Here is a 17,237-nt window from a genome sequence, read left to right on the forward strand (position 1 = left end):
TGCCATGACATCACAAGACTCACAGCAACCTCCAGCTCTTGGGCTTCCGTGATTCTCCTTCCTCAGCCTCCTGAGCAGCTGAGACTACAGGCGCTACCACAACACCCGGCTATTTTTTGGTTGCAGTTCAGCTGGGGCTGGGTTTGAACCTGCGAACCTCGGTATATGGGGCCAGTGCCCTGCTCACTGAGCCACAGGCGCCACTGATGTCTACACTCTTAATGCTGTACTTGGCTTCTAAACGGAGAAGTAGAAAATTCCTTAACATTCTTCTCTAAAGAACAAAGTTTTCAGGCCATTTTTAATAATTTGCTAGAAGTGCTGGAATGAAGTACTGCAAAGTGAGCGGTTTAAAAAATAGAAATTCACCATCTCACGATTCTGAAGGCTGGAAGTCCAACTTTGCGATTGTGGTGTCATTGGTTCCTTGTCAGGGGTGTGAGAATCTCTTCCACGCCTCCTCTGTTGCTTCTGGTGGTTGTCAAGCATTCCGTAGCATACCTCAGGCTACAAAAGCCTCATATGGTCTTTGCCTTGATGTTTACCTGGTCTCTTTCCTGTGTGCATGTCTGGGTTCAAGATTTCCCTTTTAAATAAAAACTTTAGGTCTTCATCATACGAATTTGGAAGGACACAATTTAACCCTTAGCACTAACCAAAACAGGTTTATAACACTGAGTTTCAGATTGTATATATTGTATTCAATTATATGCTTTTCTAAAATACATTTTTGGTAACAAAATCTTCCTCATATTTTCTTTAAATCATCCAGAAACTGACCACTTGGTCTAAATAACAATAAATTATAGAGAAACTAACAGATTTCAGTATTGCATCACTGATACTTAAAAGCAAAAGAAAAGGAATGATTCATGGTTATAAGCTATGTCCAAAAATATCTAAATCAAAAGCTGTAGTTGATCTGCATAAATTTTCGACATATTTGCTAATGTTTAATTTGTACCAATGTTAGTTCCTGTTTTTGTACTTTAATTAGGCAGTGTGGCTTTCTACTATAACGAAAATCATTAGGAGAAAATTGAAAAGATCTGAGCTAAACTATATATTTATGTAAATACATCTGTATAACTATATATGAGTTTTACATATATGCACATATATAAATGATTTCTGAAATTGAAAAAATGTGGCTATGTAGAAGGACTTGCCATTTTTCTCTATGTCAGTCAGAATCTCTTGTACAAAATGAATTTGTATCTCTACTTCTTTTTTCATAAACATCAATCTCCCAGAGACATGTCAATAGTAACTAACAATTTGTGACATACTTTCATTATTGTTTGAACCATGGCTTTCTTTTATAATTATGTAATTATGTACATATAGGCAAGGGTTTGTAATTTTCCTTCTAGTCTGTAAAGTAAGAATCCATTTTTGCTTCATTTTTATTCTGAAAATAGCATAATTAGATGTATCTATTGAATAGTCTCTCAATTCCCTATTAATACATTTAGATATGTTTTAGGGAATCTATTCCCTATTCTATTACATAGGGATATGTCTTTGCATTAGCATCAGATTGCTTCAAATCTTAATATTTTATGATGTGCTCTAGTATCTCGTAATAGAATTTTATCCTCTATCTATACTTCACTATAAAAGTATCTTATCAATATCTTAGTTCTTCCCCCCCCCTTTTTTTTTTTTTGAGACAGAGCCTCAAGCTGTCACCCTGGGTAGAGTGCTGCGGCATCACAAATCACAGTCACCTCCAACTCCTGGGCTCAAGCGATTCTCCTGCCTCCCCCTCCCAAGTAGCTGGGACTACAAGCCCCGCCACAACACCCAGCTATTTTTTGGTTGAAGCTGTCATTTTTGTTTGGCAGCCCGAACTGGATTCGAACCTGCCAGCTTAGGTGTATGTGGCTGGTGCCTTAGCCACTTGAGCCACAGGTGCCAAGCTGCTCTTGCCTTTTTTAAATATACAAAAATATTTATTGATTTTACTTTATTTGTTAAAATTGAACTGAAATCTGTAGGATCATTTGAGAAGAATAGAGACTTTTGCTAGTTTTTTATTTATATACAAATCATATCTATTCAATATTTTCATAGCTCTCAAAATGATAAAATTTTACATATAGAATTTTGGCTTTTTTCTTATATTAATTTTAATAATAATATAAGAAAATTAAATAATTAATTAAATAATTAAAATATTTGATATTTTCTGCTATTATAAAATGTTGCTTCTTTTTAAATCTATTTGTAATTTGTTAATAATAACTATTTAAAAAGTAATAGGTATCAAACATAAAAAGTGTGCTGTCATTTCTGGAAACTTCAAATATATTAGGTTACATGGCTAAGAAAAATTAAAATTTCAGGTTAATATTGCTAATCAACTAATCAAGTAGTCACAAGAGTTCTTATAAGTGAAAGAGAGAGACAGAATTCAGAGTGCCAAAGGGGATGGTGACACAAGATAAATCATGTTGATATAATCGGCCGCGAAGATAAAGAAATATGAAGCTCCAGCAAGTCTGGAAGATTTAGAAAAGGCAGGCCAGGCCTGGTGGCTCACACAGGTAATCCCAACACTCTGAGAGGCCAAAGCAGCAGGATCCCTTGAGGTCAGGAGTTTGAGACCAAGACCCCATCTTTTCCAAAAATAACAAACTAAGCCAGACATTGTAGCTGGGACCTGGAATCCCAGTGTCTCTGGAGGCTGAGGCAGGAGGATCTCTTGGCTCAGGAGAAGGAGGTTGCAGGGAACTAGGATGATGCCACTGAACACCAGCCAGAGTGACAGAATGAGACTCTGTCTCAGTAAAATAAAATAAAATAAGAAAACTAGAAATGGCAAGAAACAGATTTTTTTTTCTGAGAGCCCCTAGAAGGATGCATTCTTCTCAGCACCCTGATTTTAACTTAGTAGCCTCCACATAATACTGTGACCTCTAGGATAATAAGATGTTTTGGGTTCAGACACTAAGTTTGTGGTAATTTATGACCTCTGTTCTCCTGAAACTAATACACAAATAAATTAAAAATTTGTGTCATCTTGTATACCTGTCAAAATCAGTTTTCTTAACCATTAGAGTTAATTAGATTCAATCTTGACTCCGAGAACTGTTTGATTTCCCAGTATGTAATTTATTTATTTGTTTTTTTATTTAACATTTTTCCATGATCCACTGCCATATGACTTATAACAGCTTTTTACAATAATGATGATATTGATGAAGTAGTTACCATTCGTCACGTGTCTCTCCTGTGCCAGACATGTACTATAAACACTTTATAGATTGACTCCGGGGATCTACAAGTAGGTATTGTTCTCTCAGTAAGAAAATGTGTTCAAAGAACATGTACAAGATTCATAGCACCAGAAAACAGAATCATGACTCAGAGCCAAAAGCAAATAAATAAATTAAAAATATTAATACCAAGAGCCTGCACTCTGAGTTTCTCTGTAAAACATGCACTGGGTTTGAACCCACCACCTCTGGAATATACGGTCAGTGCCCTACTCATTTGAGCCACAGGGGGCTGCCCCTAAACCAGGGTGTATCCCTTACTTGAATGCAGTCAGTCACTCTTCTTCTCAGATCATAAAGGGCAAGAACTATTCTACTTAACTCTTCAAATTAAAAACTGGTTATGTCTATTAGAAGGTATCAAGCTTAACCCTGCTAAACCAAAAAGGAACTTCATTCCTTTCCTCAGCTATTCTGAATATTTATAGACTTTATAAAAGATTCTAGTTTATTTCCTTGTAGAATATAAATGAAACTACAAAATGGCAAAGGAGGCCTATATAGTCTCAATACATAGTGAAAATAAGAAATTGTGGTTAAATATACGTGTTTACAAAATATTTACTACTGAATTGTACAAAATGTTTACAAAATATCGTCTACATGGCCTCCTCTTTGTAAAATTTTGTGATGAATATTTTGTAAATAAGGGTACATGTTTTGTAAATAAAGGTACACTTAGCCTTTTATCCCACAGACTGTGCCTAAAATAGATCCTAGGAGACAAGGTTTAAATGGCTACCCTATATAATCCCATGCATTATTCACTAATGAAGAATAGAATATAGAATTAATTTACAAAGCACACTATTGATAAAGATGTCACCTTTTATGTGGTAATATATTATAAAATATTATAACATTGGCCACATTATAAAATATTTTTGTCTTAGTTATTTCCAAATCATTACACATTTCTTTAAAGGTGCCAGCATTAATGTGGTTAAAAGAAATTCCTTACAGCATCTTATAATATTATCTGTTTATGCTGAAAATGTGCAACTATTTGTATTGTTTCTTTGATATTTTAATGGAAAGGAAGAGCTAGTGATCATAGAAATTCCTATAGTCTATTTTTTTCTGTTTGTCTACATGAATGAAACATTTTGATCTTAGTTCACCTCCCAGTGAGGGTCTTCCATAAAAATACTGAAGTAACAATACAAAATGGGCACTCAATTCGCTTATCTCCTAAAACAGGTTTAATTTATTTCTTAATGAACATATCTTTTAAAAATCTATCTTACTGATTTGTGTAGCAATTACTCAAAGACTTTATTATATTACACATTTGTAAAATTAACTCATAAAACTTAAAAGGTTACTTCACACAAAGGTGACTTAAATGAACTCTCACAATTTGAAAACTGTGGCAGAAAACTGCATGTTTTCTCATTTTTAGGCAGATATATTGGAATAAATGTTTTAAATAATTTAAAGTAGAATTTATTATATGGGATTTTGAGAGAAAAATACCAAACAAGGGAAAATTTATACAAATATTTTTTTCTTCCCACTCAGGAAAGAATGCATCAAAAATATTTGCACTTATTTTTTTTTTTTTTTAAGCAAATGACAAAGACACGGTATACCAGCTTTACTTTTTTTTTTTTTTTTTTGCAGTTTCTGGCCGGGGCTGGGTTTGAACCTGCCACCTCCAGCATATGGGGCCAGCACCCTCTCCTTTGAGACACAGGCACCGCCCACCAACTTTACTTTTTTAACATACACTTAGCATCACATATTTAAACAACTGTCAAAATGCCGACATTCATACACAGCTAGAAAACATCCTTAATTTATCATAAACTAGAAAAGTGTTGCCATTAGTGTGTTAATACCTTTCACTACTAAATACTGAAAAAAACTGAAATTATTTCTGTGGAAGATTCACCTTGCAATGTTAACTTCACAGCTCATGGTTCAGACGCAATGCAAAAGCAGGTCCAGGCTGGTGTTAGTGCACACTCTCGTTCTACCACAACTGAGAAGTCAGGGCTCATCTGGAGCATGTTTAATAAAAAACAAAGTGGGCGACGCCTGTGGCTCAGTCGGTAGGGCGCCGGCCCCATATACCGAGGGTGGCGGGTTCAAACCCGGCCCCGGCTGAACTGCAACCAAAAAATAGCTGGGCGTTGTGGCAGGCGCCTGTAGTCCCAGCTGCTCGGGAGGCTGAGGCAAGAGAATTGCTTAAGCCCAGGAGTTGGAGGTTGCTGTGAGCTGTGTGATGCCACGGCACTCTACCCAGGGCCATAAAGTGAGACTCTGTCTCCACAAAAATAAATAAATAAATAAATAAATAAATATTAAAAACAAAGTGCATACAGAGATGTACAATAATTTTAAAAACATATAAATGGTCCTATTTTGTCGTCCCAACAATAAACTCAAAAGTCTATGACAAATATGGCTCTGATGAACGGTTTACAAATACTTAGATTAGGTACAGTGATACTGAAAGTTGAGTTCGTTTGAAATCTTCAAAATAATGTTCCTGGTAATCCTCAAATGGTGCTTGTTACGTTACCATTTCTGTTAAACGCGTTCTTTGAGTCATCTGTTATCCAGGCCCAGCAGGTGGTCCTTACCATTTACTGTCCCGGACTTCAGCCGTCCATCTACCTCAACTTCCACTCATTCTTGACCATTCTGCACAATTCTCTTTGAAGTAATTTTTCTGCCATTAACTATTTTTGTAGAAGTTGATATAGACTTGACGTTGCCCATCCCATTACCGCCAAACGATGTGGAAGAGAATGAAGTGAGCCCCCCATGATCTAGCGACCGAATGAAGTAAATCCTGCAGGAAATCCCCCAGAAAATCGTGTATCAAAAAGAAGAAAATCTACTTTCAAAAGATGAAAACCCACTGAGGGCAGAGAAAAAGGACCCTGTTCCTCGATTTCTGCTTCTTCGGAGAAGAATTTAGAATACTTCTAAATTCCCAATGAAGTCCTCAAATGGGTCTTCAAAGAAGTCAAATGATAAGGAGTCCCTTCTCCCAAAAAATTCCCGGAAGACATCGTCTGGGTTACGGAATGTGAAGCCAAACTCAAATGTCTGCTCCAACGACTTCCGCCTCCTCCACCATTCAATCCTTCTTTGCCATATTTGCCACAGATGTCCCACTTCTTAGGATCTGGTAACACCTCAGCTGCCTCAGTTACTTGTTTTAATTTTCTCTCTGCTTCTTTATTCTCAGGGTTTTTATCTGGGTGCCACTTCAGCGCCAGTTTTCCATATGCCTTTTGAACGTCCTGGGCTTAGGCTTGTCTCTGCCCACCAAGAACTTCAGAGTGATCCACCGTCTGTTAAATGATTGTTGGAACAGGTCCGAGGACGCCCCCTGCCGACGGTGGGAAGGAAGGAGGGGGCGGCGGCCCAGGGGTCCTGGGGGCTCCAGCAGGGCTGCGCTGGTGGTGGGGGCAGTTAAAAATATTTTTGAATATTAGTAACTATGGAATAGCTTCCTTAAATCAAAACAGATCATTAATTGCCAGAGATCCAGCTACAAATGTGTAGCAAATATGGTCTATATTAACAAACAGAATAGAGATACTAACACATCACTTAATAACAAGTGAATTTTCTGGATGGTGCCTGGGGCTCAGGGTGTAGGGCGCTGGTCCCATATATGGAGGGTGGTGGGTTCAAACCCACACTGGCCAAAATGTAACAAAAAAATAAAAAATAATTTTAAAAAGTGAATTTTCCAAGTTAACTATGCATTAAAATCAATCTGAAAAGCACTCCACAGTGCCACACAATGAATTTTAAATGTTTATTTATATTACTGCATTTTATGATTCTATAATCATACACAAATTCCTTAAAATATTGGAACCAATTTAGGAAATGGTAACTTTAGTATTACAACTTTTATTTTTGTCAATTAGAAAATTAGACTTTTTTCAATACTAAAGTATTGTAACTTATTTTGAAATATATTACATTTTTTCTTTGTTTTTAGATGAGCTTTCCATGATTATTCTAATCAGCATTTTTATTTTTGACCATGAAACAGAGATGTACAAATAAAACCCTCATACAAAATACATGCAATGTAACTAAGAAATGCTTGTCAAAATAATATATTTTGTTCCCAATTCTATCTAATCAGTTCTCACTTTCTTGTGTTTAAAATTATCCATGATCAATCTAACCTAATGCTAGTTTCACATAAAATTCTGCTCATACTTTAGTTTTCCTGCTTGAACTTTCATTGCAAGCACCACATGAACTAATTCAAGTGGAGTGTTCACCATTCCCCAAAAACATCATTTCTTTTTTAAGTGTTCAAATATTTTTTAAAAACTTCCTCTTAACTAGCCTACTGTTTTTGTATCTCAAAATTATTTTTCACATCCTTGTTAAGAATTATTTATTCAGCACAAACAGAATTAAACCAGAATTGTGAATCTCTAATTTACTGCAGAACATTTCCAGTTAGAAAAATGTAAAAGCAGTATCACATTTACAGACAAGCCTTTAATATTTGCAGATTCACAATTAAAGATTTGGGGTTTCCTCTTTGCATGATTAGTTTTTCCATTTCTTCAACTTGTAGGTCAAAGCCCAGTGAAATGAAAGCCTTGAACCCCCACACTGTTAGCCAATAATGTTATGTTTTGTTAATTATAATGCTACTCAAAGTCAATGTAGAAGAAAGGAAGGGAATAATCTCAGCCAGAAAATATTATCTATCTTTAGTTCCTGAATATATCTACTTTATTGAACTAGGCAGTTCATATAATATCAGGTCCTTTGTATAATAAAGACCTAAGCAGTAAACATATTTATATTTACCATGTGACTTAAACTTTGATTTTTCAACTGTTTTGGTGTTACTGTTATTTATTTGACAGTTCTTTGAGCAACTACTATGTGCTTTATTCATAGTGTCTGATGCATTTATTTCAAAATAACCCTTTCTTCATGGACTACATTCTAGAGGGGCAAACAGATAAGCAATGACCATGATAAATAATTACAGTGTTCAATATGTAAGGAGAAGGTAAGTGCTGTGGGAAAATGACATGGCAAAGTGATACTAAAATGTAGGGCAAAAGTAGCAGGCTATCATTTAAATATAGGATTAAGAAAGTTTTCATTGAGAAATGAGAAGAAACTATGTTTCACACAGAAGGTATAGCTAGCGAAAAAATTTAAGGCAAAGTAAATGTTTTAGATATTCTAGAAAAAGAAAGGAGGCAGTGAAGCTGTGAGAAGAGAGAGATCAAGAGAGAGATTATCTACAGTAATTGAAAATACAGTTGGAGAAAAAGAGAGAAGCCAGGTCAGAGTATGCCTTAAAGAATGTGATTTAAATTTTGTTTTAGTTGAAAATATTTCATAAAGTTTATTTGCAGCTATAATAAAGCAAATTAATAATTTGTGATGACACGGATTGTACCTATTTAAAGGTTGTGATATGATGTTTCAAGACATTTACACATTGTGGAATCATCAAATCATGGTATTTAGTGTATCCATCATCTGAAAACATTGATCATTTCCTTGTTGTGAAAATACTTAAAATCTTCTCCTCCACCTATTTTAAATAAATGGTGCATGATTGTTAGCCATAGTCGCCCTTCTGTACAATAGAGTATCATAATTTATTCCTTCTATCTAACTCTAAAATTTTACTGATTGACCAACCTCTCCCCATCCCACCTTTCCATTTATTCTCCCAATCTCTAAACACTACAATACTACTCTCAACTTCTGTGAGATCAGTTGTTTTTAGATTCCACATATAAGTGAGTACATGCAGTATTTGTCTTTCTGTGCCTTGCAAATTTCAATTAACATTATTTCCTGCAAGCACATCCATGTTGCTTGAAATGAGTGGATTTCATCTTATTTATGGCTGAGTTGTTTTCCATTGTGTCTAATATGCTACATTTTCTTTATCCATTCATCAGAAGATAGGTATTTAATTCCATACCTTGGCTATGTAAATAGTGCTTCAATAAACATGAGAAAAAAAAAATGAAACTTAGCTCCTATATCTCACCATATACAAAAACCAATTCAAGATGGATTAAAGGTAAAATGTAAGACCCCAAACTATGAAACTACTAGAAGAAAACAGGGAAAATGCTATGTGACATCTGTCTAGTGAAATATATTTTAGCTACAACCTCTAAAGTGCAAGCAAAAATAGACAAATGAGATTAGATCAACTAAAAATCTGTTGCACACAAAAAGCAATCAACAGAGTAAAGAAACAGTCTACAGAATGAAAGAAAATATTTTGAAATTATTCAAATTAAATATTAATTAAACCTGACAAAATGGATATTAAACCTGACAAAGGTTTAATATCCATTAATTTATAAGACACTTAACACCAAAAAAAGTACTCAAAAGTGGGCAAAAACCCAGAATAGACATTTCTCCCAAGAAGACGTCTGAATGGATAACGGGTATATGAAAAAGAATGAGATTTTGAGATTTGTTTTCAGTGGAATTATGTGAAGTATAAATTTTTAATGCATAAATGCATGTGTATATGCTAATTTGTGCACTTGAACACATTTTTCAACTATAATTTTCGAGATACAAAAATTTTAAATCCAGGACAGTTTAAAGAATATATTGTATGTAGGACAGTTTCTGTTACGATACTCTTAACTTGTGTGATACACACATATTATTTATTCACTCTTTCAACTAGAACTACCCACTAGACTGTAATACTAATCAGCAGATTTACACATTTGTAAAATAACTGCCATTATTTGTAAGACCTACCAAAAATTTTAGTGCTTTAATATGCTCTCAAAGCTATTAGCACAATTACTAGACTGTTGGAGTGCTATTTTATGCATAGAAAGATAAAAAGAGGACTTCATGAAGATACAATTCCTTTTGCTATTTTATAGTCCACATACTTTCAATTAAAAAAAGATTAGAGTTAAATGAGTTTCCCAATTATGGAAATTTTATACTGTAATAAAGAAGTGTATTTAGAAGAGAACTTATATTATGAGAGTGCCACTTCAATATAAATAGAAAAGTGGATAATGGAGCATCTTTGTGTGCTGCATGAAAACTATGGTATGTGATTGCAGCCAAAGACAGGGGGTACCCTGGCTCTTAAATATCACTTATAATATGGAAATATGTGTACTTCATCAGATAAAGTCAAACACATTTGATACCACTATAAAGTTGCCCACATTTGTATATAAAGAAAAAAAGGATACTACTTTCACATTTATCTTTCTTTCACTTTTAAAAGATTTTCCCATAACACAATTCAGCTTCATAATGTACAGTGATCCTGACATTCTGCTGGTTTTCAAATGACATTACGAATCTTCCCAGGTTAAAATTAGGTTACCATCAGTCTGTTACCAGGATGCTGTGAAGATATCACTAAAACCAGACATGCAGTAGGGAGGCACTAAATCTTCAGATTTTTTGTGCTTATTGCTGTTATTTTATTACCTCCAACACAGATATTAGTCAAAGACTAAGAAATGTCAGCCTTTTTTTATCAACCCATATTTTATCAACTCTAAACCCTAAAAGTAGTATGATGATAAATCATTAAAGCCATAATACATACAGATGAGCATTTTGTTATTATAAAAATAGGGGAAGAAAAATTTTATTTATTGAAGTTTTATTACAGTTTTATGCGATATCTGTTTGAAAAAGAAACAAAGAGCTGACCAAGCACTCCAGTTACTATGAATTGTTTTGATTCTGGATTTATGACACTCAGTTTTCTCTGTTAGCTCTCAAAACTACATAAGCCATGAATACTGACCTATCCATCTATTTATATCTTCATTAATTTAAAAAAAGGGTAATGTAAAAAATATATGCTGAATTTCAAATAAGAAAACATTATGAATTCTTTCAAGTATCTAATTGTTAAATATAAAGAAAATAATTGAATAAGTTAATGACTAAAAATTACCTAGAAATACTATATTCAAGATATTTAAAGAGTAATTTAAAGTACAGAGAAGAAAGCATTCCCTCTAAATTCACTCTTTGAGAATTAGATGATGAAACAATTTGTTGATAATATTAATAATTGAAGCATCAATTGGTTAACTAATGTTTGAATGCTATTAGAGGATCATATTTTTTCTAATGCTTCAGTTAAAATCTTTAACAAATGCATAATATATTGGGGTGGTCTTGTTATGTGTGAAAGCAAGATTTAGAAAAATATTGACTGATGCAAAACACTCACCCTTTGTTGGGGCATAGCACTACCTGTTTATTGGCTAATAAGAACAAGATGGCCACAGTCTCAGTTTGGGCTCTCAGAAACTGACACTGATACAAGATTTATGTGAAAATAATTTATGAAGTGGTTTCTTCGGTTGAAAAATGGAAGAGAATCAGAGCCTGAGAAAGAGAAAGAAGGCAAAATGCCATGGAGGTCACTATGGACTCAATAAAGCAGGAAAGCAACCTACGTGAGCTCTGGAAATCATAAAGGTCGCAACTTCAAGTTGTCACCATTAGGGGGTAAGAGGGATAATACATTGATCTTCCTCACCTTGGAATCATTGTTTAAGAGTTATGTTAGGATGTGAAAAGGTGTGATTTTCCAGGGACTTTTACTCTTGGTGCCCAAGGGTAAAATATGCCCCAGTATCCTAGGAACAGTTGTCAACACAAAGTCCCAAGTGTGGATGACTGAAAAAGACTTGGGAGAGTGTTGATAGTGTAGGCTAGATTCACCTTCAATTCTCTACATTTTGAAGTTTGGGGTTTCTTTTGTTTTGTTGTTTAGCTTTCCTTACAGACAATTTATGTTTTGTTTTTTTTTCTTACAATTACCATCACTAAGAAGTGACAAGGGACTGTATATTTATTAAGCATGTTAATATAATTATTATTAACTATGATAATGAAGAAAGATTTTAAAGTCTCAAAATTGAGAGCAAAACAATAACTTTCCAGTCATAGAAAACCCATATGTTTGTCAATAAATACTGTATTTCAGTAAATCATAAAAATCTTGGCATACTTACAAGTCAAAAATTATTCTGAACAGTTGTATGATATTGATTTTAATAAATTTAATAATTTAACTCAACTTTTTTCAATTTCCATAGGGGGAAACAAAATTGAACATGAAAATCATTCAGTTAGCATTGTATTTAACATTCAAAATTAAATGTTTTGCCTAAGTTCAGGAACTAGAAACAGATATCCAGTCTTATCTGTTGGATGTTACTATTTGTACAGAGGTGAAATAGTGTACAGTAGCAAGAAAAAAAGTTGTAAAGATGGCAATTAAAAAAAAAAGGTCTATTTTGGGATGGCATGATTTCATAAGTAAGAAAATAAAAATAATATGTAAAAATAAATTATCAAAAAATGAAGTTAATTTGCAAGATGACAGGACAACACACTCTAGTATTAAAAATCAATTGCAGATCCATGAGCATGGTATGTATTTTCATCTATCTACATCCTCTGCAACTTCTCAGAGTTTTATATTTATCCCTGTAGAGGGCTTTCACTTCCTTAGTTAAATATATTCCCAGCTATTTTATTTGCATTGTTGCTACTGTGAAAAGCATTGCATCTTTGATTTGATTTTCAGCTTAACTACTGTAGGCCAATATGAAAGCTACTGATTTATGTACATTGAATTTGTACCCAGAGACTTTACTGAATTTATTTACTAATTCCAGGAGGGTTTTGGGAAAATCTTTGGGGTTTTCTACATATAAAAATCACATAGCCAGCAGAGAATGGCAATTTTACCTTCTTCTTCATTTGGATACCCTTGATTTTCCTTCCTTGCCTAATTGTTCTGGAGAGGACTTCCAGCACTATATTGAACAGAAGTGGTAAAAGGGGGCAAACTTGTCTAGTTCTGTTTCTATGTGGAATGCTTTCAATTTTTCCCTATTCAGCATAATGTTGGTTCTGGATTTGTCATATATGGTCTTTATAATTTTAATGTATGTCCCATCTATCCCAATTTTGTTAAACTTTAAACTTTGTTATCATAAAAGCTGCTCAGTTTAGTTCAAATGCCTGTTCTGTGTCTATTGAAAAGATCCCATGGTCTTGTTTTTCCATCTATTTATGTGATAAACTACGTTTATAGATTTATTTGTGTTGAGCCATCTTTGAATCTCTAGGATAAAGCCGCACTTGGTCATGATGAGTTATATTTTGATTTACGGCTGAATTCAGTTTGCTAAGATTTTATTGAGAGTATCTGCATTGACATTTATAAGGGAGAAGGGTCTATAGTTTTCTTTTTTTAGTTGTGTCCTTTTCTGACTTTGGTACAAAAGTAATATTCACTTTATAAAACAATTGGGGAAGATTCCTTTCTTCTCAAAGTCATGGAATAATTTCTGCAGTATAGGTGCAACTTCTTCTTTGTAAGATTGGTAAAATTTAGGTGTGAAACTGTCTGCTCCAGGACTTTTTTCCTCATTTTCCAGATTTTTTTTTTTTATTACTGCTTTAAGTTTGGTGCTTAATATTTGGCTATTCAGAATTGTATTCCCTCCTGAGTGAGCCAAGGGAGGTGGTGTGTTTCCAAGAATTTGTCCATTTTCTCCATATTTCAAGTTTATCAGCATAGAGATTTTTATAGTATTCCAAGGTGATGTTTTGTATTTCCATGATATAAGTTATTTCTCCTTTTTCATTTTTAATTGCACTTATTAGAGTCCTTTCTTTTCTGTTTCAGGTCATCTAGCAAGAGGCTTCCCAATTTTGACTATCTTTTCAAAGAACCAACTTTTGACTTCATTGATCCTCTATATAATTCTTTTGTTCTCAATTTCATTTAATTCTACTCTGATCTTGATTATTTATTGTTTTTCTGCTGAGTTTGGGATTGGTTGAGTCTTCCCTTTTTCAGTTCCTTAACACAATTCATTAGTTATTGATTTGTGATCTTTCTGCCTTTTGGATGCGTCCATTTAAAGCTATGAGTTTTCCTCTCAGGAATGCTTTTGCTATATCCCACAGATTTAATAACTTGTACTCCTGTTATCATTTAGTTCAAAGAACATTTTGGTTGCCATCTTTATCTCCTCATTCACCCAACCATCCTTCAGCAAAATGTTTAGCTTCCATGACGTTAAGTATAGATGAAGGTTTCTAATGAAATTGATTCTTAATTTTAGTCTACTGTGGTCTTAGAAGCTACATTGATAAAATGACTATTCCACCCAAAGTGATCTCTATTCTCACTGATTGAGAAAAAAAAATAGTTCTATTCATTATATAGAACCAGAAAAGACCCCAAACAGCCAATGCAACTTTACCTAATAAGAATGAATTGGGAGGCATCACTTTGCCAGACATCAAGTTATACTACAAAGCTATAGGAACCAAAGTGTGGTATTGGCACAAAAAGAGACATAGACCTGTGGATCAGAGCAGACAACCCCGATATAAAACCATCCTCATTACCACAGCTGATCTTTCACAAATGGTGTTGGGGAAATTAGATAACTATAGATAAAATACTGAAACAGGAGCTGCCCCTCTCACCACTCACAAAAATTAATTCATGATGGATAAATACTGAAACCTAGGCCCCAAACTATAATAATTCTACAAGAAAATGTTGGAAAAACTCACAGGTATCAGCCTGGGCAAAGAATTTATGAAGAAGCTCCCAAAATTAATAACAGCAACAGCAAAAATAAACAAACGAGAACTGATAAAATTAAAATGCTTTTGCATAGCTAAGGACATAAGCAATAGTGTAAATAGAAAACCTTCAGTATAGAAGAAAATATTTGCATGCATACATCCAATTAAAGGGATGATAACTAGACTCTATAAAAAACTCAAACAAATCAGCAGGAAAAAAAAAAATCAAACAACCCCGTTTAGAAGTGGGCAAAAGACATGAAAAGATACTTTTCAAGCAGAGATAATCCAATGACCAAGAAACTCATGAATAATTGCTCAGTTTGTCTAATCATCAGGGAAGTGCAGATCAAGCCACAATGAGCTACCATCCAGCTCCAGTGAGAATGGCTTTTATCAAAAAGATCACAAATGATGATGCTGGTGAGGATATAGAGAGGAAGGAACACTGATTTATATACTGTTGGTTGCACTGCAGATTAGTGCAACCTTTATGGAAAGTAGTATGGAGATTTCTCAAAGAACTAAAAGTACACCTAACATTTAATCTAGCAATCCCACTACCATGTATTTACCCAAAGGAAAAAAAAGATATTTATGAAAAATACACTTGCACTCAAATGTTTATAGCAGCACAATTTGCAAACAAAGATCTGGAAACAACTCAAGTACCTATTGATATATGAGTGGATTACAACTCAACCATAAGAAATAATGGTGATTTAGTATCTTTTGTAACATCCTGGGTGAAACAGGAGATTATTTTTCTAAGGGATGTATCAGAAGAATGGAAAAACAAATAGCACATGTAGTCAATGCTAAATTGGAAATGGTTGATCAACACTTCTGTGCACATTTGGAAGTAAGACTCCATGGAAGTCAAGTAGGTGGAAGGGATATGAGGAGTTCAGTAAATTCCCACCTAACTGGTACAAATCACTCATTCTCAGTGACGGGCAATCTTCTAACTTTGACGTAAAACATACAAAAGCAAAATATGTAGCTATGATGTGTCTATCCCTGCAATAGTCTAAAAAGAATAGCATTTGTATATTTTAGCATCAACCTAATGAATATAAAACCTATGTATATACAAGAGCATAAAACTATTAAAAATATTAAAAGTTCAAGAAATTACCAAAATTTAAAGATTTCTCAGAGATTTCATAGAAAAAATTGAGAGATATACCCATCTGCTTTTAATTAAAGATTAAGATTTGCCAAACATTACTTTATAGGTTCAAGAAAACATTAATGAACCCATTAAGTAAGCTCAAAGATCATTAAAAAAAATCAAGTGTTAAAAGGAGCAGCAAATATGAAAATATGAAATAATAGGATAATTCTGATTGTGTTTATATTTAATAACCCTGGATTTGTTATGGAATGTCATGAAACTTAAAAACTTTTATTTTATACAACTTAAAGCTCTTTAGTTATTTTTCATAAATACTTTTCATCTTTTAAATTTTGTTTTGCCAAAAGATGTAACTGTTATCAAGTGACAGATTGAAGTACATACTTCCAACATTTTATATTCTGAATCTAATCTGTATGGTTGATGTTCTATGATTTGGTTTTTACTTTTAGTCTGAATTTTCAATGTTTGCAATGTTCATATTGATGTAGCCAGTTTAGAATATGCATGACACACACAGACACACAAATTTCCCTTTGGTGCATATAACATTGAAGGCAAGCAAATAAGAAAACCACTTTTCTGTTCTCTAAGCAGCAGTGTCCTGTTTTTAGGAATCAGTCCTCTTAAATCTTGTAGGAAAGAGTCTTTTCTTGAATCCAACTTGATTCAATAGATTTATAGTGTTATTACAAGGGGTAATATTTGTGGCATTATCTTGCTTACCCTCATGTCTTCCTACAATGCTCAGAGTATCTCTTTCTCATTGCTGTCCACAAATTTGCAGAGAGTACCTAATTTATTTCTTATTCTAAAGTCAGGATTATGTTCTAAACACCGTATCTCTGGGCATGCTTTATTATTTTCATTGAAGCAACTCTCATTTTAATTCATTAAGTGCAAGAAAAAGCTCCTGATTATGAATCACCATTCCAAACTCATTTTTCACACTCTTCTATTTCACACTTTTTAACAGCTTTATTGGATTGTTATAAACTTATGATACACTGCAAGTTTTGAAAGTGTATAGATGGTTATGTTTTAATTTCTGTTTTAATTCACTGACTCATCACAACAATCAAGATAAGGAACATATTAACAACTCAAAACATGTCATATGGCCCTTAGACTCAGCCCTACTATGAAGCTAATTTATAGCTTTCACATGAAGGCTATAACCCAACTATAGCACAAGACTATGGGGA

The 17,237-nt window shown here is 33.8% G+C and overlaps 1 pseudogene; it reads right to left on the reverse strand.

The window, feature by feature from the left end:
- Positions 1 to 5,899: 5,899 nt before the first annotated feature.
- Positions 5,900 to 17,237, reverse strand: part of LOC128567412 (dnaJ homolog subfamily B member 6-like) — a 109,932-nt pseudogene continuing 98,594 nt past the window's right edge.

This window comes from Nycticebus coucang, chromosome 16, assembly GCF_027406575.1.
Source record: "Nycticebus coucang isolate mNycCou1 chromosome 16, mNycCou1.pri, whole genome shotgun sequence".
NCBI lineage: Eukaryota > Metazoa > Chordata > Mammalia > Primates > Lorisidae > Nycticebus > Nycticebus coucang.